Source organism: Salmo trutta, chromosome 28, assembly GCF_901001165.1.
Source record: "Salmo trutta chromosome 28, fSalTru1.1, whole genome shotgun sequence".
Taxonomy (NCBI): domain Eukaryota; kingdom Metazoa; phylum Chordata; class Actinopteri; order Salmoniformes; family Salmonidae; genus Salmo; species Salmo trutta.
This window is the reverse complement of record NC_042984.1, coordinates 9151732-9167652: the sequence shown is the minus strand read 5'-3', so window position 1 is coordinate 9167652 and position 15921 is coordinate 9151732. Positions and strand designations below refer to the sequence as shown.

At 41.0% G+C, this 15921-nt stretch overlaps 1 long non-coding RNA gene across 1 annotated transcript; it reads right to left on the bottom strand.

Moving 5' to 3' along the window:
* Window positions 1-11166: 11166 nt before the first annotated feature.
* LOC115165402 (uncharacterized) lies at window positions 11167-12097 on the bottom strand. The gene is made up of 2 exons (XR_003870158.1): window positions 11839-12097; window positions 11167-11606 (listed from the first exon to the last, which is right to left on the bottom strand). It is a non-coding gene; the product is annotated as an uncharacterized LOC115165402 (long non-coding RNA).
* Between the last annotated feature and the right edge of the window lie 3824 nt (window positions 12098-15921).

Sequence of the window (15921 nt, the reverse complement as noted above, 5' to 3'; positions counted from 1 at the left end):
AAGCATGTTCATACCTTCCTGGACATGGCCTGTAGCTTGGCCAACCTGTCCTTCACTATCTTCCTGGACATGGCCTATAGCTGGACCAACCTGTCCTTCAGCTGCTGTCTCAACTCATCCTGCTGGCCTTTAGCAGTGGTCAGCTCTCCTTCCTTTATAGTCAGAGTTCTACACAAGGAATTCACTGTACCTGCAGAGTACAAATACAGTATTGATTGGAATAATATCTATCTATCTACCTATCCAATTCTCCCAGATCTCTGCAAGTACATAAATGGACAGGGGTCAATTTGGCATTAGTGTCTCAACTAGAGGTCGACCGATTAATCGGAATGGCCGACTAATTGGGGCCGATTTCAAGTTTTCATAACAATCGGAAATCGGTATTTTTGGACGCCGATTTGGCGTTATTTTTTAGACCTTTATTTAACTAGGCAAGTCAGTTAAGAACACATTCTTATTTTCAATGACATCCTAGGAACGGTGGGTTAACTGCCTTGTTCAGGGGCAGAACGACAGATTTTTACCTTGTCAGCTCGGGGATTCAATCTTGCAACCTTACGGTTAACTAGTCCAACGTTCTAACCACCTGCTTTACATTGCACTCCACGCGGAGCCTGCCTGTTACGCGAATACAGTAAGAAGCCAAGGTAAATTGCTAGCTAGCATTAAACTTATCTTATAAAAAACAATCAATCAATCATAATCACTAGTTAACTACACATGGTTGATGATATTACTAGTTTATCTAGCCTGTCCTGCGTTGCATATAATCGCTTAAGTACACATTGCTCCAACCATAAACATCAATGTCTTTCTTAAAATCAATACACAAGTATATATTTTTAAACCTGCATATTTAGTTAATATTGCCTGCTAACATGAATTTCTTTTAACTAGGGAAAGTGTGTCACTTCTCTTGCAAACAGAGTCAGGGTATATGCAGCAGTTTGGGCCGCCTGGCTCGTTGCGAACTGTGAAGACAATTTCTTCCTAACAAAGACAGCCGACTTCGCCAAACGGGGGATGATTTAACAAAAGCGCATTTGCGAAAAAAGCACAATTGTTGCACGACTGTATCTAACCATAAACATCAATGTCTTTCTTAAAATCAATACTGTCGTGGAAAATTGTCTTAAGAACATAATACTCTTACAAGAACTTGTGAATTCAATATAGACTTTAATACAGAGTAGCAAAGCCGAGCCCTTCCATGGAAGGACCCTACCACACACGCAACAGAGCCAAGCCCCTCCATGAAAAAGACTAAATTCTCATATTACAGAGTCCTATCTTTATATGATTATGTCTTTGCATAACGTATAGAGTCCCCTCCCTCTATATGAAAATAGCTTCCCTTGACCGTTCTTTACCATTATCTCTCCATATCAGTTGTTGCTTGTTAACGCCCACATCTGACAGCTGTATAGATTATAATGCTAGCAGGGTCTCCTCATGTGGTACAAAAATAACGCATGCAGTGTATGCTCATCCTTTCCTCTGTACTTCTTTGTCTGGCTATCTTGAGTATTTGGGGCCCTTTCTGCATAACTCAAGTCTGGTTGTCAGGTCGCTATGCCTCCCACCGTGGCCTGTTGCTCCATCAGAACCAGATGTCTTCTTCTCCTCCTATAGCCAAAATATCTATGTTCTTTCCCCTTCAGCACAGCTGCTTATCTCCCAAAATACACAGAAGTATATATTTTTAAACCTGCATATTTAGCTAAAAGAAATCCAGGTTAGCAGGCAATATTAACCAGGTGAAATTGTGTCATTTTGCGTTCATTGCACGCAGTCAGGGTATATGCAACAGTTTGGGCCGCCTGGCTCGTTGCGAACTAATTTGCCAGAATTGTACGTAATTATGACATAACATTGAAGGTTGTGCAATGTAACAGGAATATTTAGACTTAGGGATGCCACCCGTTAGATAAAATACTGACAGGAAAATAGTTTTGTTTTCGAGATGATAGTTTCCGGATTTGACCATATTAATGACCTAAGGCTCGTATTTCTGTGTGTTATTATATTATAATTAAGTCTATGATTTGATAGAGCAGTCTGACTGAGCGATGGTGGGCAGCAGCAGGCTCGTAAGCATTCATTCAAACAGCCCTTCGCAATGCATTGCGCTGTTTATGACTTCAAGCCTGTCAACTCCCAAGATGAGGCTGGTGTAACCGATGTGAAATGGCTAGCTAGTTAGCCTGGTGCGCGCTAATAGCGTTTCAAACGTCACTCGCTCTGAGACTTGGAGTAGTTGTTTCCCTTACTCTACATGGGTAACGCTGCTTCGAGGGTGGCTGTTGTCGATGTGTTCCTGGTTTGAGCCCAGGTACTGTTACACTGGCAATACTAAAGTGCCTATAAGAACATCCAATAGTCAAAGGTATATGAAATACAAATCGTACAGAGAGAAATAGTCCTATAATTCCTATAATAACTACAACCTAAAACATCTTACCTGGGAATATTGAAGACGCATGTTAAAAGGAACCACAAGCTTTCATATGTTCTGAGCAAGGAACTTAAACGTTAGCTTTTTTACATGGCACATATTGCACTTTTACTTTCTTCTCCAACACTTTGTTTTTGCATTATTTAAACCAAATTGAACATGTTTCATTATTTATTTGAGGCTAAATTGATTTTAATGATGTATTATATTAAGTTAAAATAAGTGTTCATTCAGTATTGTTGTAATTGTCATTATTACAAATAAATAAATAAAAAAATTGTCCGATTAATCAGTATCGGGTTTTTGGGTCCTCCAATAATCGGTATCGGCGTTTAAAAATCATAATCGGTCGACCTCTAGTCTCAACCAACCAGTTTAGGGTTCCAAACCTATGTTTAATAAATGCAAATACAGGATTGATTAGTATAATATAAGTGTCAGCTGTAGTTCACAGGTTTGTTCACACGTATCCAAACCTTTCAGTTCTTAGAGTAAATAAGAGTAAGGGTTAAGGGCTAGGGATCAATTTGGGATTGAGGGCTCATCCACCCACAGATTAAATTAAGGCAATTTGATACAGTACATGTTTATATACATTACCGTTCAAAAGTTTGGGGTCACTTAGAAATGTCCTTGTTTTTGAAAGAAAAGTTCATTTTTTGTCCATTAAAATAACATCAAATTGATCAGAAATACAGTGTAGACATTGTTAATGTTGTAAATCACTATTGTAGCTGGAATAGAATATCTACATAGGCGTACAGAGGCCCATTATCAGCAACCATCACTCCTGTGTTCCAATGGCACGTTGTGTTAGCTAATCCAAGTTTATCATTTTAAAAGGCTAATTGATCATTAGAAAACCCTTTTGCAATTATGTTAGCACAGCTGAAAACTGTTGTGCTGATTAAAGTAACAATAAAACTGGCCTTCTTTAGACTAGTTGAGTATCTGGAGCATCAGCATTTATAGGTTCGATTACAGGCTCAAAATGGCCAGAAACAAAGAACTTTCTTCTGAAACTCATCAGTCTATTCTTGTTCTGAGAAATGAAGACTATTCCATGCGAGAAATTGCCAAGAAACTGAAGATCTCGTACAACACTGTGTACTACTCCCTTCACAGAACAGAGCAAAGTGGCTCTAACCAGATTAGAAAGAAGAGTGGGAGGCCCCGATGCACAACTGAGCAAGAGGACAAGCACATTAGAGTGTCTAGTTTGAGAAACAGACGCCTCCCAAGTCATTAACAATGTCTATACTGTATTGCCGATCAATTTGATGTTATTTTAAATGGACAAAAATGTGTTTTTCTTTCAAAAACAAGGACATTTCTAGTGTGTACGTGCAAAGTTCATACACACCAGAAGAGATCACATGATTCTTCCTGGCCTCCTCTAACTCCCTCATCAGTGGTTGGTTGGTTCTCTCCACTTCTCTCATCTGTTCAGTAAGTGATACTCTGTTGTCTTCCTCCTCACTGTCCACAGCATTCTCTGTATCTCTGAAGAGCTGTCTTTGTGGCCATGTTCCAAGACACAGACAAGGACACCATGCACGATTAGATCAGTTTTAGGTCTTATACCAAACTATAACATTTCATGCAACCTTTATATACATTTCAAACATTAACAAATGATTAATTCCTAACTCTGACCATGTTAAGGGTTAACCTCATGCTGTATGGTTTGCTGCTCTGTCTCAGATTGAGTTGCTTCTCTGTCCAACAGGGCTAGGAACTCTCCTCGTTCAGGACCCCACCCATGGCTGGCATCTCTCAGCCTGTGGAGGTCCTCTTCTAGCCTGGCTATCTGCTGGCTCTTCTCCTGCACCTCCTTCTCCACCTCCCTCTGATTCCTGACCTCCTCTGACAGACGCACTATCAACTCAACCTTCAATACAAAGAAACACAGAGTGAAACACAGGGAGAAGTTTTTCCTCATGTCTTCCATCATTCGTCCTCTTCCAGACAACTTTTCAAAATGTCATAAGGAGGAGAGGAGGAGAAGAATGTTAATTGTATGTAGAAATTATTTTGTTCACTTCAATTTGTCTAGTTTTGTTAATTTGTTCTTTCTTATTTAATTTGAATTTAATTCATGCCAGTTTTAGTGTACATTTTTGTCACGATCTTCACCTTCATCTGAAGATATCTCGAAATCACTGTCAGACCAATACGCAGCGGGTTGTGTGCTCCACATCATTATATTAAATATGATGTACACGAAAAACCAATAAACACAACAGATGACAGTTTCACAGGCTGAACTGACAGCAATGCAAAAGATAACTACCCACAACCTACCAAACAAACACACACCCCTATATAGGACTCTCAATCAGAGGCAACTAGAAACACCTGCCTCCAATTGAGAGTCCAGCACCCAAACCTAAACATAGAAAACCTAAACTAGACAGAATGCAGAAATACAACCTAGAACATACTAACCTAGAACATACACCCAAAACCCAGGAACAACTAAATTAAACACCCGTCTACAACACACACAAAACCACCACCATACAAAACAAACATCCCTCTGCCACGTCCTGACCAAAATACTAAACAACTACTCCCTCTGCTGGTCAGGACGTGACAATTTTACAGCAGGCTATCTTTCAATCCATTTTAGACTGAGTGAAAGAGAATTGCATGAGGATATCGTTCAAGGCCTTCAAAACAAAGAAACAAAAAGAAACGTATGTGAGATGACCAAAGTTAGTACAATTTTGGATTTAATTTGTTTCATTTTAGTTTGACAGTTTAATTCTAGATGTGTGTTGTGCTCTGTTGGTTCTGGTATCAGTGTCATTGACGTGGGTGTAGGTGGCATGGAAGTCAGGCGCAGGAGAAACCAACTTGATGTAATTGGAGTGGTTTAATAAGATAAAAACAAACTCCAAAAAACAAGCGTACAAAAAATAACATCGGTAACATAACCCGTCGCACACCTATACATAATCCACGAAACACAATAACACCAAACAATCTCGGACAATGTCAGCAGGGAAAACAGAGGGTTAAATACACAACATCTAATGAATGGGATTGGAACCAGGTGTGTAGGAAAACAAGACAAAACCAATGGAACATGAAAAATGGATCAGTGATGGCGAGAAGACCGGTGACGTCAACCGCCGAGCACCACCCGAACGAGGACGGGCATCGACCTCGGCAGAAGGCACAGGGGTGGACCTTAAGTGGCGTACCCGAGCGCTGAGAGAGCACAGCTCCTATCTCAGCCTCAGACGCGTCCACCTCCACTATGAATTGCAAAGACGGATCCGGATGAGCCAACACCGGAACCGAGGTAAACAGAGCCTTCAGTTTCCTAAAAGCCCTGTCCGCCCCAGTCGACCAATTCAAGCGCACTGGACCCCCCTTCAAAAGTGAGGTAATGGGAGCAGCTACCTGACCAAAACCCCGGATAAACCTCCGGTAGTAATTGGCAAACCCTAAAAATCGCTGCACCTCCTTTACCGTGGTGGGAGTCGGCCAATTACGCACGGCTGAAATGCGGTCACTCTTCATCTCCACTCCTGACGTGGATAGGAGATACCCTAAGAAGGAGACGGACCATTGAAAGAACAGGCATTTATCAGCCTTGACATACAGGTCATGCTCCAAAAGGCGACAAAGGACACATGTTCGGCGCGTGTAGCGGAGTAAATCAGAATGTCATCGATATACACCACTACACCCTGCCCGTGCAGGTCCCTGAAAATCTCGTCTACAAAAGATTGGAAGACTGGTGGAGCATTCTTCAAACCGTACGGCATGACGAGGTACTCATAATTGGAACCAGTTGTGTAGGAAAACAAGACAAAACCAATGGAACATGAAAAATGGATCAGTGATGGCTAGAAGACCGGTGACGTCGACCGCCGATCACCACCCGAACGAGGACGGGCATCGACCTCGGCAGAAGTCGTGACAATCAGTTTAAGTTTGAACAGTCTTGCAACCTGAAGTTGTTTCTTTTTTGTTTATTTTCCTTTAGTTTAAATGTTAGTCAACGGTGAGGGTTCAAATGCAGAGGGATAGATGACACTGTTATAGTTAGATCACTTTTATACTGTAGTTAGGGTCAGGGATAGAGGGATAGATGGCACTGTTATAGTTAGATCACTTTTATACTGTAGTTAGGGTCAGGGATAGAGGGATAGATGGCACTGTTATAGTTAGATCACTTTTATACTGTAGTTAGGGTCAGAGATAGAGGGATAGATGGCACTGTTATAGTTAGATCACTTTTATACTGTAGTTAGTGTCAGAGATAGAGGGATAGATGGCACTGTTATAGTTAGATCACTTTTATACTGTAGTTAGGGTCAGAGATAGAGGGATAGATGGCACTGTTATAGTTAGATCACTGCTGTAGTAATCAGTATATGTCTATATACCCATTAAACCAAAGGTTACACGTTGTTGTTCAGTACATGAGCTACAATACTCTCACAGAACTCTGAAATATACAGTACAGAGAAGTTCCTACTTCCTACCTGACCTCTGACCACATCCTCATAATGAGAAATGGTCAGTTCTGTCAGCTCCCCCTGAAGCACACAGATCTCTTGGTCTTTCTTCACCTCTTCAAACTGACAGATTAGTGATTTCCTCACCTAACATCCGTACGTTCTGCTCCTATAAAAAGAGGAGTTACAATACTACAACTATAGTCAATACCAACCTCCAATATGATGCCCACCCCACTGAGCCAAACATAGTGCTAACAACCATCAGATCCTTCTAGATCTACTAGGGGCCATTTAAATAGCTTACTTGACATGTTTAGTGCAGTAACTTAAAAAATAAGGACATATTTTAATCATGATGAATGACTGTATTTGTAATTTTACGACAGGGCTGTTTCTCTCCCTTTTGTTTTCAATGTCTGTTCTACCTCTTGGTGACTCAACTGCCTTCTAATTTGAAAGTGCGGTGCTAAACTCAATCGAATTTTGCATGTCCTTCTCCTTTTTTAAGAAAAATAATTACAATTTTGCTTGTTTGTAACAAAAAAACAAACAAAATAATATTGTGAATGTCAGCAGCCCTGACTTGGCCTGGCTGAAGGCTTTCGTAATTATTTTTGCCTGCTCTCAGGTGTAGGATATTGCTCCATATTGCTCCATGCATATTGCTCCATGCATGGGTGGATTGGCCGTGTGATTTCAGGGATTTGATTTCTATAGGCGGCCCGTTGTGTCATCTATGGTCAGATGCTGAGCAGTTACCAAACCAGGTGTTTTTTTTCACGGGACCTCCTGTGTGCACGCGCTTGCAAATATTGTTAATGGGTGTTATAATAAAGACCATAGGCAGCTGTTGAGTTTCAAGTTTGGAGAAGCTTACAATTTATTTAGCGTTTCTATCGATCTGCGTGACAGTTATGATTATTTTTAAATACACATTTCATCGAACAATTTCTTTCAATAATAACGTTTTTGTTTCTCAAAATGATGGTCACGTGTTTAATCATCAAAATCTGAATTAAAATTAAACTAATGTAAGAGTACCAGCCTTTGCAATGTGGACACATTGATACACTGTGATCCATTTGCGGCTAAATAAATTAGTGCATGGAACTCATAGATAGCCTATAGGCCAATGCCGCAATAGGCCTATAACTTACACAGGCAAGGTGCGATAAATGGTATAAAATACAGTATATACATATGATATGAGTAATGTAAGATATGTAACATTATTAAAGTGGAATTATTTAAAGTGGCATTATTTAAAGTAACTAGTGATACATTTATTAAAGTGGCCAGTGATTGGGCCTCAATGTAGGCAGCAGCCTCTCTGAGTTAGTGATTGCTGTTCAGCAGTCTGATGGCCTTGAGATAGAAGCTGTTTTTCAGTCTCTCGGTCCCAGCTTTGATGTACCTGTACAGACCTCGCATTCTGGATGGTAGCAGTGTGAACAGCCAGTGGCTCGGGTGGTTGTTGTCCTTTATGATCTTTTTGGCCTTCCTGTGACATCGGGTGCTGTAAGTGTCACGGAGGGCAGGTAGTTTTCCCCCGGTGATGCATTGTGCAGACCGCACCACCCTCTGGAGAGCCTTGCGGTTGAGGGCGGTGCAGTTGCCGATCCAAGACAGTGATACAGCCTGACAAGATGCTCTCGATTATGCATCGGTAAAAGTTTGTCAAGGTTTTGGGTGACAAGCCTCCTGAGGTTGAAGAGGCACTGTTGCGCCTTCTTCACAGCACTGTCTGTGTGGGCGGACCATTTCAATTTGTCTGTGATTTGAACGCCGAGGAACTTAAAACTTTCCACCTTATCCACTGCTGTCCCTTCGATGTGGATAGGGGGGTGCTCCACGATCATCTCCTTTGTTTTGTTGACGTTGAGTGAGAGGCTTTTTTCCTGACACCACACTCTGAGTGCCCTCACATCCTCCCTGTATGCTGTCTCATCGATGTTGGTAATCAAGCCCGCTACTGTTGTGTCGTCTGCAAACTTGATGATTGAGTTGGAGGCGTGCATGGCCAAGCAGTCGTGGGTGAACAGGGAGTACAGGAGGGGGCTGAGCACACACCCTTGTGGGGCCCCAGTGTTGAGGGTCAGCGAAGTGGACATGTTGTTTCCTACCTTCACCACCTGGGGGCGGCTCGTCAAAAAGTCCAAGACCCAATTGCACAGGGCGGGGTTGAGTCCCAAGGCCTCCAGCTTGATGATGAGCTTGGAGGGTGCTAAGGTGTTGAATGCTGAGCTGTGGTCAATGAACAGCTTTCTTACATAGGTATTCCTCTTGTCCAGATGGGATAGGCCAGTGTGCACTGTCTGCATTTGGGTCTTATCCTGAGCCGGGAACATTTTGCTTATTCAACCTTTATTTTTACCAGGTTGTACACCTTCAAAGTCAGAAAATGACAAAACATTTATTTTTATTTTTTGGGGTGATGACACGGGTAGTATCCAGTTATCTAGTATCGAGTTGACTCACGTGTTTAACCTGTTTGGCAATCTGTTATCCGTGGGGTACAAAACATTGACCTGGATGAAGATTTATCAAATTTCAATCAAACTATCCCTAGAGGTACCTGCATAGGGGGGAGAAGAGCCTGATCACTGACTTCAGTCTGGTTGTTAGACTCCAGGAGGAGAAAACACAGCCTGGATGATCTTCAGTCTCAGCCTCTCATGCTGGAAGACATGAAACCAGGTTTAATTATGACTTAATAAACAATAAACCTATAATTAATAGTTGGTATACTTATTTTCTTTATAAATCCTTCATTAAGTATGCCTTACAATTAATGCCTTGCATGATTGCTATAGAAATGTTTGTGATCATACGCACATCCTTAAAAAAATACAGTAAGTGCTGGGCTAATAAAGTCTAGATAAAAACAGTATAGAAGTTAATATAAAATAAAGAAAAACCCATGAATGAGTAGGTGTGTTCAAACTTTGGACTGGTACTGTAGGTGCTGGCCTAATAATGTCTATATGAAAAAGGATTGAACCGTTGTCATTAAATGTGGTAGTAAGGAGCATATACAGTGTCCAGGCCTTTCTGTTATTTTTATATCTACGTCATTGGTCACTACATCATTGGTTGGTCGCTACATCATTGGTCGCTACATCATTGGTCAATGCATCATTGGTGACTACATCATTGGTGACTACATCATTGGTGACTACATCACTCCATACAGTGACAGCATGATGCAGATGACAATGAATGAGAGAGGTCAGTCATACCCTGGTCTGTATCTACTCCAGATGACTATAAATGAGGAGAGAGGTCAGTCATACCCTGGTCTGTATCTACTCCAGATGACTATGAATGAGGAGAGAGATCAGTCATACCCTGGTCTGTATCTACTCCAGATGACTATAAATGAGGAGAGAGGTCAGTCATACCCTGGTCTGTATCTACTCCAGATGACTATGAATGAGGAGAGAGATCAGTCATACCCTGGTCTGTATCTACTCCAGGGCCACTAGGCTGTTGTTGCTCTGCAGGTTCAGAGAGTCAGTGGTCTCCTGGCAGACTTGGACCTTTCTCTTCAGGCTCCTCTGGGCTTCTCTCTCTACCTTCCGTGTCTGGCTGACCTGCTTCGTCTAACCTTTAACCTCAGCTGCTTCCTGTTTCCTCTGGGATACTTCCTCCTGCAGCTGGACTACAACCTGGAGAATCGCAGACTCAGTTGATCAATGACTAATACCTTGTATTAATACTGGATTGATGTTAGACTTAGTTCATATCTGTTAATGTTACTGCCACTTGAGGGCAGTACAACCTATCCCAACCTATCCCATGACTGTATGTAAGCCCTAGGTTGGTAGAGCATGGTGTTTGCAACGCCAGGGTTGTGGGTTCAATTCTCACGGGGGACCAGTACAGAAGAAAATGTGTGAAATGTATGCATTTACTACTGTAAGTTGCTCTGGATAAGAGCGTCTGCTAAAATGTCTCAAAAAATTTGATACATTATCTAAACCCTTTCTTTTACATTGAACTCAGCTGCTTCCTGTTTAGTCTTAGTTAATATCTGTTAATGCTACTGACACTAGAGGTCAGTACAGCCTAGCCAGTGACTGGATGTTTGCTTTTTCTAAATAATAAACATGTATTTTGCTACAATGGACTCACTAGCGTGCAGACTAACCAAAACAGATATATTATATTCCAGCACATGCTGACATGGTGATAAAGACATGGACAAAGTCAACTGATAATATGATTATATTTGTGACAATCCTCTTGTGGTTCTGGAAAATAATATGATTGGAGCTGTAGCAAGCGTTCTGTGGCATCAGTTAGAATAAAGGATCAGTTGGAAGATTAGATCAACCTGTCCTTACAACTACAGTCACTACCAACCTCCAATATGGTTTCCACCTCACTGAGCCAACCATAGTGCTAACAACCATCAGATCCTTCTAGATCTACTAGGGACCATTTAAAGTGTCTACAGGGAGGTTTTCAGACTGGGCCACACCAATCTGTATAAAATGATGAACCTTCTCATGTAGTAGGGTCATGCACCATGGTACCTTCCCCCTCTGTGTCCTCAGCCATGGTGGTACTGGTGAAGTTAGACTTGTTCTGATGTCCCTCTCTAGCTGCTCCGGGGTCCAAGCAGGCTAAACCTGCCATTTCCTTTTGTGGAGCCATTAACCTGCAGGCTTCAGTTACATGCAAGAAACATTCATTAACTTTCACTTAACTCATTAAAAGTATAGTTTTATTTTTACACAAGCTGTTTGTTTTACCTCTCCAACACTAAACAAATGTTTATTTCAATGTTTTGTTTAGACGTGTTATTACCTATGGGCATATGATTTTATTAATGGCAATTGGAAGGGTTACATGCATTATCATCCATTCAATAAGCAGGCAGCATGAGAAGGCTGTCACCTTAGACTGGAGGGAGGGGGCAGATTTAGGGATGATTTTAGGATGCTCTGCTGTTGCTCTGGCACATGATGGACACTTCTGACTGTTCTCAATTGAAGGCAGATGGATCTTCTCTCTCTGACCGTTGACTGGATTCCTAAGCGTGAATAAATGTGAAATTAAAAATGTAAATCACAGTTCATGAACTGGATTCAAAGTGGGGTTCCCACCGGACAAGAAAGGTTGAGTTTGACAGTCTGTGATGCTGCTACAGACCATTACAACATTATAGAAAATGTCTGGTAAGTCTGGGTACCTGGTTTTCCTGGGAGTGTGGAGGGGTCCAGCAAGTCCTTCCCAGGAGCAGATGTATAATAGATAGTCTGTTGGTTCATTGAGTATACAGCATATTGCACTTTCCCTGTAAATCTGTAGCTATAATGAATTCTATTGGGTCATTTCTGTGTTTTCATGTTTGTTTGTACCATCTTTTTAGGCACATGACCAAATTAATTTCCCCCTAGTGGGATAATAAAGTTGATCTGAATCTGAATGTTAGGTTTTGGCTGCACTCATGGCTGTGTTCGGCCTACCTGGTGACTCACCTGCTGCTCTCATCATTGTTTACCTTGGAGGGATATACTGCAGGTGGAAATCACCATCAGGAAATGTTTACTAAATGTACAGTTAAAGTCGGAAGTTTACATACACCTTAGCCAAATACACTTAACATTTAAACTCAGTTTTTCACAATTCCTGACATTTAATCCTAGTAAAAATTCCCTGTCTTAGGTCAGTTAGGATCCCCACTTAATTTTAAGAATGTAAAATGTCAGAATAATAGTAGAAAGAATGATTTATTTCAGCTTTTATTTCTTTCATCACATTCCCAGTGGGTCTGAAGTTTACATGCACTCAATTCATATTTGGTAGCATTGCCTTTAAATTGTTTAACTTGGGTCAAAGGTTTTGGGTAGCCTTCCACAAGATTGCCACAATAAGTTGGGACAGAGCTGGTGTAACTGAGTCAGGTTTGTAGGCCTCCTTTTTCGCAGCCGCTTTTTCAGTTCTGCCGACACATTTTCTATAGGATTGAGGTCAGAGCTTTGTGATTGCCACTCCAATACCTTGACTTTGTTGTCCTTAAGCCATTTTGCCACAATTTTGGAAGTATGCTTGGGGTCATTGTCCATTTGGAAGACCCATTTGCGACCAAGCTTTAACTTCCTGACTGATGTCTTGAGATGCTTCAATATATCCATATAATTTTCCTCCCCATGATGCCATCTATTTTGTGAAGTGCACCAGACCCTGCTGCAGCAAAGCACCCCCACAACATGATGCTGCCACCCCCGTGCTTCACGGTTGGGATGGTGTTCTTCGGCTTGCAAGCGTCCCCCTTTTTCCTCCAAACATAACGATGGTCACTATGGCCAAACAGTTCTATTTTTGTTTCATCAGACCAGAGGACATTTCTCCAAAAAGTACGATCTTTGTCCCCATGTGCAGTTGCAAACCGTAGTCTGGCTTTTTTATGGCGGTTTTGGAGCAGTGGCTTCTTCCTTGCTGAGCGGCCTTTCAGGTTATGTCGATATAGGACTCGTTTTACTGTGGATATAGGTACTTTTGTACCCGTTTCCTCCAGCATCTTCACAAGGTCCTTTGCTGTTGTTCTGGGATTGATTTCCACTTTTCACACCAAAGTACGTTCATCTCTAGGAGACAGAATGCATCTCCTTCCTGAGCGGTATGAAGGCTGCGTGGTACCATGGTGTTTATACTTGTGTACTATTGTTTGTACAGATGAACGTGGTACCTTCAGGCATTTGGAAATTGCTCCCGATGATGAACCAGACTTGTGGAGGTCTACAATTTTTTTTCTGAGGTCTTGGCTGATTTCTTTTGATTTTCCCATGATGTCAAGCAAAGACGCAATGAGTTTGAAGGTGAGCCTTGAAATACATCCACAGGTACACCTCCAACAGACTCAAATGATGTCAATTAGCCTATCAGAAGCTTCTAAAGCCAAGACATCCTTTTCTGGAATTTTCCAAGCTGTTTAAAGGCACAGTCAACTTAGTGTATGTAAACTTCTGACCCACTGGAATTGTGATACAGTGAATTATAAGTGAAATAATCTGTCTGTAAACAATTGTTGGAAAAATGACTTGTGTCATGCACAAAGTAGATGTCCTAACCGACTTGTCAAAACTATAGTTTGTTAACAAGAAATTTGTGGAGTGGTTGAAAATGAGTTTTAATGACACCAACCTAAGTGTATGAAAACTTCGGACTTCAACTGTATCTTTAGAATATCAAGAATGTAGCATATTATTGTAGAAAGTGGTGATAGAAGTCGCCTATCCTAATAATAATTTAGATGTTAGACGAGCAGAACTTATGTTTACATTTTACCAAGATCATATGACAGAAAGTCTATAGTACAGTTATTTTTTAAATCATATAGTTTACAATCTCTCTATGGTTATTACACTGAAGTTTTAAACGTTCCATCTCAAATGTAGTTTTTCTTTGAGACTGCCATAATAGAGATGAAACACAAAACATCTCCATGGCTGCTGATGTCGTAGAGTGGTTGTTACATAAAATATAATTAATTGCCAGGGTTAGAGGTTTCAAGCCCGTTATATTCATAATATGTAAATTAGTTGTTAGCCTACCACAGAGATCCTATTAAATTATGTCAATCAAAACAATGGCGTTTGAGGGACAAATTCAGAATTAAAGAGAATGAAGTTAAGAATGTGGTTAACTGTTTAGATTGAGCACATCTAAACTAAATCTATACTTTGTCATGACGATATAAAACGGTTTGTAACGGAAACGCTGGGAGTGGAGAAGCAGGTGCAGGGGGTGAGTTTATGAATACAGGAAACAATACAAAAACCAAGAGTAGCGACTGGACATTAAACATATAACCAATACTGCCTGGGTAATGGAACTAAGGGAGTTACAGGTATAGGGGAGGTATTCAGCGAAATGATGAAGTCCATGTCTTTCTCATGATGAGGCGCAGGTGCGCATAACGATTGTGCCAGGTGTGGTTGTCAGAGCCAGTGATTAGTAAACCCGGCGATGTCGAACGCTGGAGAGGGAGAGCGGGAGTAGACGTGACACAGATGGATGTGTTCCAGACAAGTATGGCCATACCATCCATATTTTGCAGGGGTTCTTAAACTTTTTCAGCCTGGGACCCAAATGCAAAAACTATGTTTTTCTGGGACCCAAGCTTATGAAAATATGCAACTATGCGTAGATATTGGTACATTTCATTACCCGTATGACTAAAACAAATGCAATATAGACAAAAACGAATTAAAATAAATACCCATATAAATAGCTATTCAAGTGTATTTTTCCCCATTAAAAACACTCGTACATATCTGTCCTGGTTGGAACTGTTGCTGTTAAAATACAATAAATTATTTTCATTCTGATCTGGAATAAACTGATTGATCACATCACACAGATGTATAACAGAACACACACACACAGGCTCAGTTTTTGATAGTGCAACCCTAAGTAACAGTACAGATGAAAAATGATCAGGCCTACAGTACATGTTACTGTAGAAAGTATTGTTGAAAAAAAACTAAGTTAGAACTGTTGCTGTTAAAATACAATAACTATTTGTTTATTCTGAACTGGAATAAACTGATAGATCAAATCACACAGGTTAAAGTTTTCAACAAGCATGTCTATTCTGGACTCCGGGTTTTGACAGTGTAACACGGAGGTCATGCTCAGCACTGAGTCTGGTTCTGTAAGTATGCCAGAGTTGTTTTCCTATGGAGAGGCATGCTGGTCTATTTCGTCAAATACCTCACGAAATTGAATTCTAAGCTTCACACCAGTCAAAAGAGGCTCTGCTATGGGCTCGTATTCCAGTTTAGCCAACGTTCTTTTGCTGTTTTTCAGCTTTGGGTGAATTTTGACTCGGTTCTATTTTGAAGTTTAACCGTTGTGGCTAGCTTGAGTAAATTTGATGACATTAATGTGTGATGTCGAGTGGGAATTCTTCCTCGTTTGGGAAGAAACAAGTCTGAAACCTTGAACAAAGACTGTTGACATCTAGTGGAAGCC